Source organism: Oryctolagus cuniculus, chromosome 3 (assembly GCF_051225735.1).
Source record: "Oryctolagus cuniculus isolate XC-2025 breed Fujian yellow rabbit chromosome 3, ASM5122573v1, whole genome shotgun sequence".
Taxonomy (NCBI): Eukaryota; Metazoa; Chordata; class Mammalia; order Lagomorpha; family Leporidae; genus Oryctolagus; species Oryctolagus cuniculus.
In genome coordinates this window covers 102,838,327-102,849,837 of record NC_142869.1, presented here as the reverse complement: position 1 = coordinate 102,849,837, position 11,511 = coordinate 102,838,327, and the positions used below count along the sequence as shown (strand labels likewise).

Here is an 11,511-nt window from a genome sequence, read left to right as displayed (position 1 = left end):
ACAGCGATCGGTACTTGTCAGAGAGCAGCTGAATACTGCATTCTGCTTTTTAACCCAGGATTTAGAGGAACAGTTAACAGCAAACTAAAAGCATGAATTTTAGCAATCAAAATAAATAACAATAACACTAATAAAACAAAACCAGTAACAAGAGCAGAGAAAGACAGACTGACCAAGTATGGCCCAAGGGATGAACCTAAGCCAGGTAACTTAAAGGAAGGACACAATGGGCTTACAGCTCTCTTCAAAATAGGCAAAGCAGTCATTTGGAAAAAGGGAAGGCTTCAGGCTAGTGGCTTTCAGAGGTCATAAGCTGAACCATGTGAAAGAAAGGGAAACCCAGCTTTGTGAGTGAAAGGAAGAATGCCCCTTGCTGGGGCACAATATTTTCTTTCAGAAGAAGGGAAATCATAAAATACGTTCATGTTTAAAAATATTATTAGTATATTTTTCATGCTGTCCGCAAAAAATAATTTTCTCAGACTGTTTTGCTGCAGTTGTAGTCCCAAGGAAAGAGAGTGACTTTTCTTGGAAGGGGGATATGATATAAATGATAACTCAGTTACAACACAGGAGAAACTGAAAAGCTTACTTCTAATGTCCTGGTAGGTATATAAGAGCAAAGAAGAAGGAAGAGAGAAGCAGTAACACCCATTTATTCTGACCTTTCCTCTATACAATAATTGTTAGAATGGGGAACCGCATCAAAGAAGTAGAAGAAGGTATCAGAAATTTACTCACTACTATTTTGCTTTTAGATAAAAATATCCACTTAGGGAAAATACCAGTGAATGTAAAATTTCTTATAAGCTTGTCTAACCAGCATATTAAAACAATGGTCCCTTTCTTTGTGTTTCCTCCACCTTTTTAATTCCATTCAACACCCAGCCTCTGATTTACCACATCTCACTGGACTGCCTTATCCAGCTTTTAAAAAAAAAGGTAGCAAATCTGCTATCCTTCAATTGCTACCACGATGGTCTACAACAAACTTGGTAGTTTAAGTGCGGCACATTTATTCTCTTCAGTTTTGTAGGCCAGTAGCCCAGTACATGTCTCACTGGGTTAAAATAAAGGAATCAGCAGGCTCTTGCTCTTGGAGTCTCTAAGAGACAATTGGTTTTCTTGCCCATTTAGGCTGTTAGGCTGAGCTCCTCGCTTCTTGATCAGCTTAGGGTTTCTAGAGACATCTGCATTCTTTGGTTTGTGATCCTGTTCATTGATTTCTAAGGTCAGCAGCAATGGATGGAGCCTCTGCCATGCTTTGAATCTCTCCTTTTTCTTTTGTCAGCTCACCTCTCTGACTAGAAATAAGTTCTCTGCTTTCAGAGTTCACATGATTAAGTTGAGCCCACTGAGACACTCTATAATAATCTCCTTATCTGAAAGTCAGTCACCTTAATCAGACCTGAAATGTCCTTTTGTCACGTATGATGCCATAGTCACAAATTCTGAAGCTTAGAGCGTGACATCTTTGGAAAGTCATTATTCTGTCTACCACAGTCTGAAAGTGGAATATTAGAACTTCCTTTTTGGGATTAAATGATGTGGCTGAGCAAACATTGCATTTTCAGTTCACACCTCCTATTTTCATAATGTGATGCTGATGATAACCCTCCTCCACTAGCATTTACATTTTTGTTTCTGTTCCTTCAGTATATTCTCAACAATTCCATATGTCAACATGTTATCTGATAACCAAGTCCACACATGTATCTTTATAAGAAAAAGCTAAGGACACAATTTCTAATGGAACTAATTATTTTCGTTCTTGTTTACATAATTCTGAGTTTATTCATATGCTAGTGATATATGGAAGCATTATAGTAGAAGAAACAACAGGTCTGGATGACCAGACATGGGAAACAACTAAGAGTGAAGCAGAGCCAGTGCTGTGGTGTAGCGGGTAAAGCTGCCACCTGCGGTGCCAGCATCCCATATGGGCACTGGTCAGAGTCCGGGTTGCTCCACTTCTGATGGAGCTTTCTGCTGTGGCTTGGGAAAGCAATGGAAGAGAGCCCAAGTCTTGGGCCCCTGTCCCACATGGGAGACCTGGAAAAAGCTCCTGGCTCCTGACTTCAGATTGGCACAGCTCTGGCCATTGCAGCCAATTGGGGAATGAACTCGAGGATGCAAGACCTCTTTTCCTCTCTCTGCCTCTCCCTTTCTCTCTGTGTAACTCTTTCAAACAAAGAAATTAATCTTTAAAAGAAAAAAAGAGTGAAGCATAATTTTGAATTTCTGATTTTGAATGGCAGGCAGTACCATGCTGCCTAAAAAACAGAAATAGAAAAGTATAAAAAAAGCTGCTGTGGCAAAAGTTGATGTGTTTGATTTTGAATATATTGCATTAAAGATTTAAATAAATCTAAGAATAAAACATGGAAACTATTTAAATAGTTTAAACAGTATTTTATTTAAGGTATTTTATAGAAAAATATGGATTTAAAACAGAAAGAAATGAATTTATACAGTACAGATTATTTAAATAAAGAAGGTTTTCTCTTTTTATGAAATTGAGTTTTCTATCAAAACTATCAGAGAGAGAGTAAACATTAATTTACCGTGATGGTTTATTCAATGGAATGCAATTATAAATTCAACAAAATATAACATTACTATCTTATCTCAACTATCCTTACAAATAAGAGAGAGAAATTGGTATAATTAACTCAAGACAGTAGCTAACACAGAGGAGCAGCTAGTCAAATAACATATATTAGGTTATAGATTGGTTTTCGCCGTGGATATGATTGCTGTTCTGGGATTACTTTACACATCAAACAGGACTGAAAAGTCAATAGTGAGAAATTCACTAAGGAGAAGTTAGTGCAGAGGATTTCTTTCATGCAGGGGTTTCTCTTTGTGTTGAGGCCATTGGATTCAACTACCTAAATCTGAGCTTGCACAGCCTTTTCATTACAGAGGCTGATGTCATCAGTGAGCAGATGGGAAGAGACTCAACAGCACTGGATGTCCGTGATACAATTTTACCTTTCCATTACTTGTGAGAACATATGTGTGCACATCAAATTCTTAGCTTCAAAATTGAATAATAAGCTTTAACCATTATGATTATACATTTTTGTAAGTTATTTTAGCAAATTAATTGGGTAAGGTTGCTATGGTTTCATGGATGTGCCCCAGCACAATTCACGTGTTGGGACTTAAGCCTCTAAGGTGTTGTAATTAAGAGGTGAGTATTCTTGGAAAAAGACCAAGTACTCATCACACACAAAATAGGATTAATGCTCTAATAAAAGGGCTGGAGGGATCTAACTAAGCCCTTTTGCCTTGCTGACCTGTGTCACCTGCAGATGCAGCATTTTTCCCTTTGCTTCCACTGGGGGTGGAAACAAGTGCCACCTTGGAAGCAACGATCAGGGCTTCATTAGACACCAAAGTCAAATGTTTTCAATATGGATTTCCTATCCTCCAGAACTATGAAAAATACATTTTTATTATTTATGAAAGTCTCAGTCAATAGTCTTTCTATTTTAATGCAAACAAAATAAGACAGCAACTGGGGCCAGTTTTGTGGTACAGTGGGTTAAGCCACTACCTATGGCAATGGCTTTCCATATGAGCACCGGTTCCCAGTTGCTCCACTTTCCATCCAGCTCCCTTCTAAGGTGTCTGGGAAAGCACCAGAATATGGCTCAACTGCTTGGATTCCTGCCACCATGTAGGAAACTCAGATGGAGTTACAGGATCCTGGCTTCAACTTGGCCATTTAAAGAGTGAACCAGGGGATGTCCCTTTCTCTCTGTAACTCTACCTTTTAAATAAATAATAAAATAATTTTCAAAAAAGAACACAACTATTAACTATAGGTGAGAATTTTTTATTTTATTCTAACAGGCTTGTATGGTGTTCAATAGAAAAGTATGTTATTCAAATTAATATATGCACTCGAAAATAACAATAACTCATGAAAGTTTTATAGTATTATATTCAGTTCTTTAGAAGAAAAGTATTTTTTTACCAATTTCCTAAATACATCAAATTTTACAAGAAAGATCTTAAATATGCATAACATAGTAATCAGTTACAGGTTGTTGCCACTTTTAAAATGATTATTCATTAATTGTTCTCTATTTTTTTTTTTTTTATTTTCCCTACTCTCCTGGGAAAGATACCACGTTTTTATAGGTACATACAGGCACATACATACAAACTCCCTGAATTTATGTTCATGTAAGAACATTAGGCAGGCTGCAGCCATGCTCCAGCATCCCATTTGGGCACTATTTCAAGCCCCAGCTGCTCCACTTCTGATCCAGCTCCCTGCTAATGTACGTGGAAACGGAGTGGAAGATGGCCCAATTCCATAAGCCACTGCATGCCTGTGGGAGACCTGGAAGAAGCTCCTGGCTCCTGGCTTTGGCCTGGAACAGCCTAGCCCTGACTATTGCAGCTATTTGGATGGTTAAGAGTAGCTGTGCCTTCTCCATATTCTCTCCCTGTCTCATTTTTTCCATCAACCAATGGAAGAGAGACAACTTCAAAAATATAGAATAGAATAAAGTCATAGGCTGAAAGAAGCCAACATTCCAAGATACTACAAAGCAAAGAGAACCCTTTTTACTTACTAACTCACTTCTTGTTCTGCACATGACTATTATCAGCAAGAAAAAAAAAATTTGTTATTAAGTATTGAGATTTGAGGGATTTTTTTTACAATTAAAGAAATCAAAATAAGATGACTAGAAAATTAGAAGGGTTGATATACAAAATGTACATACACAAATTAGAAAGATTCAGCACTTTAAACATCATGTTATATTAAGTGGAATATATTTATTAAAACAAATCAAGCATACAATTTTCTGGTTTTCGGCCAGTGCCATGGCTCACTATGCTAATCCTCCGCCTTGTGGCGCCAGCATACTGGGTTCTAGCCCCGGTAAGGGCGCCGGATTCTGTCCTGGTTGCCCCTCTTCCAGGCCAGCTCTCTGCTGTGGCCAGGGAGTGCAGTGGAGGATGGCCCAAGTCCTTGGGCCCTGCACCCCATGGGAGACCAGGATAAGTACCTGGCTCCTGCCTTCGGATAGGCGCGGTGCGTCGGCCGCAGCGTGCCAGCCGCGGCGGCCATTGGAGGGTGAACCAATGGCAAAGGAAGACCTTTCTCTCTGTCTGTCTCTCTCACGGTCCACTCTGCCTGTCAAAAAAAAAAAAAAAAAAAATCTGGTTTTCAAGTATTGTCAATGACTCTTCTGCTCTTTGCCCTTTCTTCCTCCTATGGTTTGAATTTTTATTTGTTTTAAACTTTTCACTATTTACTTATCTTTATACTATGACTATGAACATACAAATAAAAAAAAAAGATTTGAAACATGTGAGAAGTGGATACTACCAATGTTTTCCTAATTATTGACTTGAATTGAGATTTCCTAAAAAGAGTATTTCCATGGCATACTGATGACAAGATGCTAAGAATAGAGACACAGTTGCTGAAATTAATTTCCTGTCCCAAATCAATTTGAATATAGTCATTTAAATTTATTAAACCATTGTTAACTGTCTTGACATTTACTTATTTATTTATTAGAAAGGCAGAGTTACAGAGAGGCAGAGACAGAGGCAGAGAGAATGGCTGCAATGGTGGGAGCTGTGCCAATCCAAAGCCCTGAGCCAGGAGTTCTTCTGGGTCTCCTGTGTGGGTGCAGAGGACCAAGGACTTGGACCATCTTCTGCTGCTTTCCCAAACACAACAGCAGGGAGCTGGATCGGAAGTGGAGCATCTGGTACTTGAACCAGGGGCCCATATGGGATGCCAGTGCTGCAGGCAGCGGCTTTACCAATTACACCAGAAAGCTGGCCTCTGTCTTGACATTTTTGACAGTAGAATAAAGCCAAATTAACCCTTCATGAAGATTATACATATATATATATACACACACACATATAATTAAATGAGTGTTAATTTTTTAAATATTTAATTATTTATTTGAAAGTCAGAGTTACACAGAGAGAAGGAGAGGCAGAGAGAGAGAGAGGTCTTACATCCACTGGTTCACTCCCCAATTGGCCGCAACAGCCGGAGCTGCACCAATCCAAAGCCAAAAGCCAGGAGCTTCTTCTGGGTCTCCCAGGTGGGCGCCAGGGCCCAAGGACTTGGGCCATGCTTTCCCAGACCATGGCAGAGAGCTGGATCAGAAGTGAAGCAGCCAGGTCTCGAACTGGCACCCATATGGGATGCCAGCACTGCAGGAGGTGGCTTTACCTTCTAAGTCACAGCACTGGCACCCATGAAGATTATATATTGTACCACGTATCTAGTTCCCTAAATGAGTAAAAACATTGTTTTTTAAAAAAATGTTATGCAACATGGACCCTTAAATATAATTTAAAAAAAATATTGAATTGTTTACTTGTCTGTTTGAAAGGCAGTGAGAGGCCGGCGCCGCGGCTCAATAGGCTATTCCTCCACCTAGTGGCACCGGCACACTGGGTTCTAGTCCTGGTTGGGGCACTGGATTCTGTCCCAGTTGCTCCTCTTCCAGGCCAGCTCTCTGCTGTGGCCTGGGAAGGCAGTGGAGGATGGCCCAAGTGCTTGGGCCCTGCACCCCATGGGAGACCAGGAGAAGCACCTGGCTCCTGCCATCGGATCAGCGCGGTGTGCCTGCTGCAGCGCGCCAGCCGTGGCGGCCATTGGAGGGTGAACCAACGGCAAAGGAAGACCTTTCTCTCTGTCTCTCTCTCTCACTGTCCACTCTGCCTGTCAGAAAAAAAAAAGGCAGTGAGAGAGACAGAGACAAAGATCTTCTATCTGCTGATTCATTCCTGTAGTGATCACAACAGCAATGGCTGGGCCTGGCTGAAGCCAGAAGCCATGAAGTCCATGTGAGTCTCCCATCAGGTGTTAGGAACTCACACACTTGAGACAACATCTGCTGATGCCCAGGGGCATTAGCAGAGAGCTGGACTTAAAGCAGAGTATCCAGGACTCAAACCGGCACTCTACTCTGGGATGCAAACATCCCAAGTGACAGCTTAACTCACTATGCCAACGACCCAAAGACCACTGCCTTTTTTTTCTAAAGATGCATTTATGTATTTGAAAGGCAGAGTTCCTGCTTTGTGAGGTTCATTAGTAGGGATCTGGATCATAAGTGGAGTACTTGGGACGCAAACTAGAGTTCAGAGGGGGAGCTGGCATCACAGGCAGAGGCTTAACTTGCTGTGCCACACCACCAGTCCCAAAGATAATTTCCTTCTTGCTTTCTTTATTTTTTTAAAGATTTGTTTTATTATTTGAAAGGCAGCGTTATAGAGAGGCAGAGACAAAGGAGACAGGGGTGGGGGGAAAGAGAGAGAGGGCTTCAATCTGCTGGTTCACTCCCCAGATGGCTGCAGAGGCCTGTAGGAGCTGGAGTCCCCAGCTTGCTAGATAATTTCCTTCTTGCTTTCTTTATTTTTTTAAAGATTTGTTTTATTATTTGAAAGGCAGTGTTATAGAGAGGCAGAGACAAAGGAGACAGGGGTGGGGGGAAAGAGAGAGAGGGCTTCAATCTGCTGGTTCACTCCCCAGATGGCTGCAGAGGCCTGTAGGAGCTGGAGTCCCCAGCTTGCTAAATGCCGGTTCCGCTTCTGCACTCTGGCTGCTTGCTTGCCTGCTATGCTCCCCTGGGATTTATGACCTTCTGCTCCCCACCTGCTCCCCTGGGATTTATGGCCCGATGCTTCCCGCCAGTGCCTCCCCATGCCATCTCCTTTGTGTGGTCTTCACGCCACATAACGTATATAGTCTTTACGTTTAACTGAACCAATGAACATGTTAGGTCCCAATACCCTGCCGTATAGAGAGTGAGAAGGTAACCTATGTAGGAGATGACTAGTACCCTTGTAAGTGTAAGGCTATAAAAACCTCTGTTATGCAAATGAGAGGTCCTTTTGCCTGTGAGCAGCTAAATGGCTGTGTGCTGGTGGGGGTCCCAGCTGGCTGGTAACAAATAAACCTCTGTGTTTGCATCCCCACTGTGCCTTGTGCATTGATTGGGAAATGTGGACTCAACAGGCTGAAACTACGCTGATCTGAAGCCAGGAACTTCTTCCAGGTCTCCCACATGGATGTAGGGGCCCAAGCTTGTGTGCCATCTTTCACTACTTTCTCAGGCCATAGCAGAGAGCTGGACTGGAAATGGAGTAGCCGGAACTTGAACCGGCATTCATATGGGATGCACTGCAGGGGGAGACTTTACCTGCTAAGCCACAGTGCCCGTCCCAAGGTAATTTCTTTTTTTTTTTTTTATCTTTTATTTAATGAATATAAATTTCCAAAGTACGACTCATGTGTTACAATGGCTTCCCCCCCCCATACAGTCCCTCCCACCCACAACCCTCCCCTTTCCCACTCCCTCTCCCCTTCCATTCACATCAAGATTCATTTTCGATTATCTTAATATACAGAAGATCAGCTTAGTATACCTTAAGTAAGTATTTCAACAGTTTGCTCCCACACAGAAACATAAAGTGAAAAATAATAGATGATTTTTTTTAAATGATGATGAAATCAGATCAGACCTATTGTCATGTTTAATCCCAGTGAGAGTCAAGTTGGGAATTGATAATTTCTTTTTTTTTTTACAGAAGATCAGTTTAGTGTACATTAAGTAAAGATTTCAATCGTTTGCACCCCCATAGAAACACAAAGTGAAATATACTGTTTGAGTACTCGTTATAGCATTAAGCCTCAGTGTACAGCACGTTAAGGACAGAGATCCTACATGAGGAGTAAGTGCACAGTGACTCCTGTTGTTGACTTTACCAATTGACACTCCTGTTTATGGCATCAGTAATCTCCCTATGCACCAGTTATGAGTTTCCAAGGCTATGGAAGCCCCTTGAGTTCTCCGACTCTTATCTTGTTTAGACACGGTCATAGTCAAAGTGGAGGTTCTCTCCTCCCTTCAGAGAAAGGCACCTCCCTCTTTGAAGACCTGTTCTTTCCACTGGGATCTCACTCACAGAGATCTTTTTGCCAGAGTGTCTTGGTTTTCCATGCCTGAAATACTCTCATGGGCTTTTCAGCCAGATCTGAATGCCTTTAGGGCTGATTCTGAGGCCAGAGTGCTATTTAGGGCATCCGCCATTCTATGAGTCTGCTGAGTATCTCACTTCCCATGTTGGATCACTCTCCCCTTTATTTATTCTATCGGTTGGTGTTAGCAGATACTAGACTTGTTTATGTGCTCCCTTTGACTCTTAGTCCTTTCATTATGATCAATTGTGAACTGAAATTGATCACTTGGACTGGTGAGATGGCATTGGCACATGCCACCTTGATGGGATTGAATTGGAATCCCCTGGTATGTTTCCAACTCTACCAATTGGGGCAAGTCATCCCGAGCATGCCCCAAATTATACATCTCTTCCCTCTCTTATTCCCACTCTTATGTTTAACAGGGATCACATTTCAGTTAATTTTCAACACTTAAGAATAACTGTGTGATAATTACAGAATTAAACCAGTCATATTAAGTAGAACAGACAAAAAAAAAATACTATGAGGGATAATGTATTAAGTTGTCCATTAGCAGTCAGGGCTATGCTGATCAAGTCACCATTTCTCATAGTGTCCATTTCACTTCAGGAGGTTTCCATTTTGGTGTTCAGTCAGTTGTCACCGATCAGGGAGAACATATGGTATTTGTCCCTTTGGGACTGGCTTACTTCACTCAGCATGATGTGTTCCAGATTCCTCCATTTTGTTGCAAATGACTGGATTTCGTTGTTTCTTACTGTGGTATAGTACTCTAAAGAATACATATCCCATAATTTCTTTATCCAGTCTACCATTGATGGGCATTTAGGTTGGTTCCAGGTCTTGGCTATTGTGAATTGTGCTGCAATGAACATTAGGCTGCAGACCGCTTTTTTGTTTATCAATTTAAACTCCTTTGGGTAAATTCCAAGGAGTGGGATGGCTGGGTCAAACGGTAGGGTTATATTCAGGTTTCTGAGGAATCTCCAGACTGATTTCCATAGTGGCTTGACCAGTTTGCATTCCCACCAACAGTGGGTTAGTGTCCCTTTTTCCCCACATCCTCGCCAGCATCTGTTGTTGGTAGATTTTTGAATGTGAGCCATTGTAACCGGGGTGAGGTGAAACCTCATTGTGCTTTTGATTTGCATTTCCCTGATTGCTAGTGACCTTGAACATTTTTTCATGTGCCTGTTGGCCATTTGGAATTCCTCTTTTGAAAAATGTCTATTGAAGTCCTTGGCCCATCTCTTAAGTGGGTTGTTGGTTTTGCTTTTGTGGAGTTTCTTGATCTCTTTGTAGATTCTGGTTATCAACCCTTTATCTGTTGCATAGTTTGCAAATATTTTTTCCCATTCTGTCGGTTGTCTCTTCACTCTCCTGACTGTTTCTTTTGCAGTACAGAAACTTCTCAATTTGATGCAATCCCAATAGTTGATTTTGGCTTTGACTGTCTGTGCCTCCCGGGTCTTTTCCAGAAATTCTTTGCCTGTGCCAATATCTTGAAGGGTTTCTCCAATGTTCTCTAATAACTTAATGGTGTCAGGACGTAGATTTAGGTCTTTAATCCACGTTGAGTGGATTTTTGTGTAAGGTGTAAGGTAGGGGTCTTGCTTCATGCTTCTGCACGTGGAAATCCAGTTTTCCCAGCACCATTTATTGAATAGACTGTCCTTGCTCCAGGAATTAGTTTTAGATCCTTGATCAAATATAAGTTGGCTGTAGATGTTTGGATTGATTTCTGGTGTTTCAATTCTGTTCCATTGGTCTATCCATCTGTTTCTGTACCAGTACCATGCTGTTTTGATTACAACTGCCCTGTAGTATGTCCTGAAGTCTGGTATTGTGATGCCTCCGGCTTTGTTTTTGTTGTACAAGATTGCTTTAGCTATTCGAGGTCTCTTGTGCCTCCATATGAATTTCAGCATCATTTTTTCTAGATCTGCGAAGAATGTCTTTGGTATCTTGATTGGGATTGCATTGAATCTATAAATTGCTTTTGGGAGAATGGACATTTTGATGATGTTGATTCTTCCAATCCATGAGCATGGAAGATTTTTCCATTTTTTGGTATCCTCTTCTATTTCTTTCTTTAAGGTTTTGTAATTTTCATCGTAGAGATCTTTAACGTCCTTGGTTAAGTTTATTCCAAGGTATTTGATTGTTTTTGTAGCTATTGTGAATGGGATTGATCTTAGCAGTTCTTTCTCAGTCATGGCATTGCTTGTGTATACAAAGGCTGTTGATTTTTGTGCATTGATTTTATATCCTGCCACTTTGCCAAACTCCTCTATGAGTTCCAATAGTCTCTTAGTAGAGTTCTTTGGATCCTCTAAGTACAGAATCATATCGTCTGCAAAGAGGGATAGTTTGACTTCTTCCTTCTTGATTTGTATTCCTTTGATTTCTTTTTCTTGTCTGATGGCTCTGGCTAAAACTTCCAGAACTATGTTAAATAGCAGTGGTGAGAGTGGGCATCCCTGCCTGGTGCCAGATTTCAGTGGAAATGCTTCCAACTTTTCCCC

At 41.2% G+C, this 11,511-nt stretch overlaps 1 pseudogene; it reads left to right on the top strand.

Annotated features, from left to right (window-relative positions):
* Positions 1-691: 691 nt before the first annotated feature.
* LOC103348827 (tyrosine-protein phosphatase non-receptor type 2-like) overlaps positions 692-11,511 on the top strand; it is a 173,496-nt pseudogene continuing 162,676 nt past the window's right edge.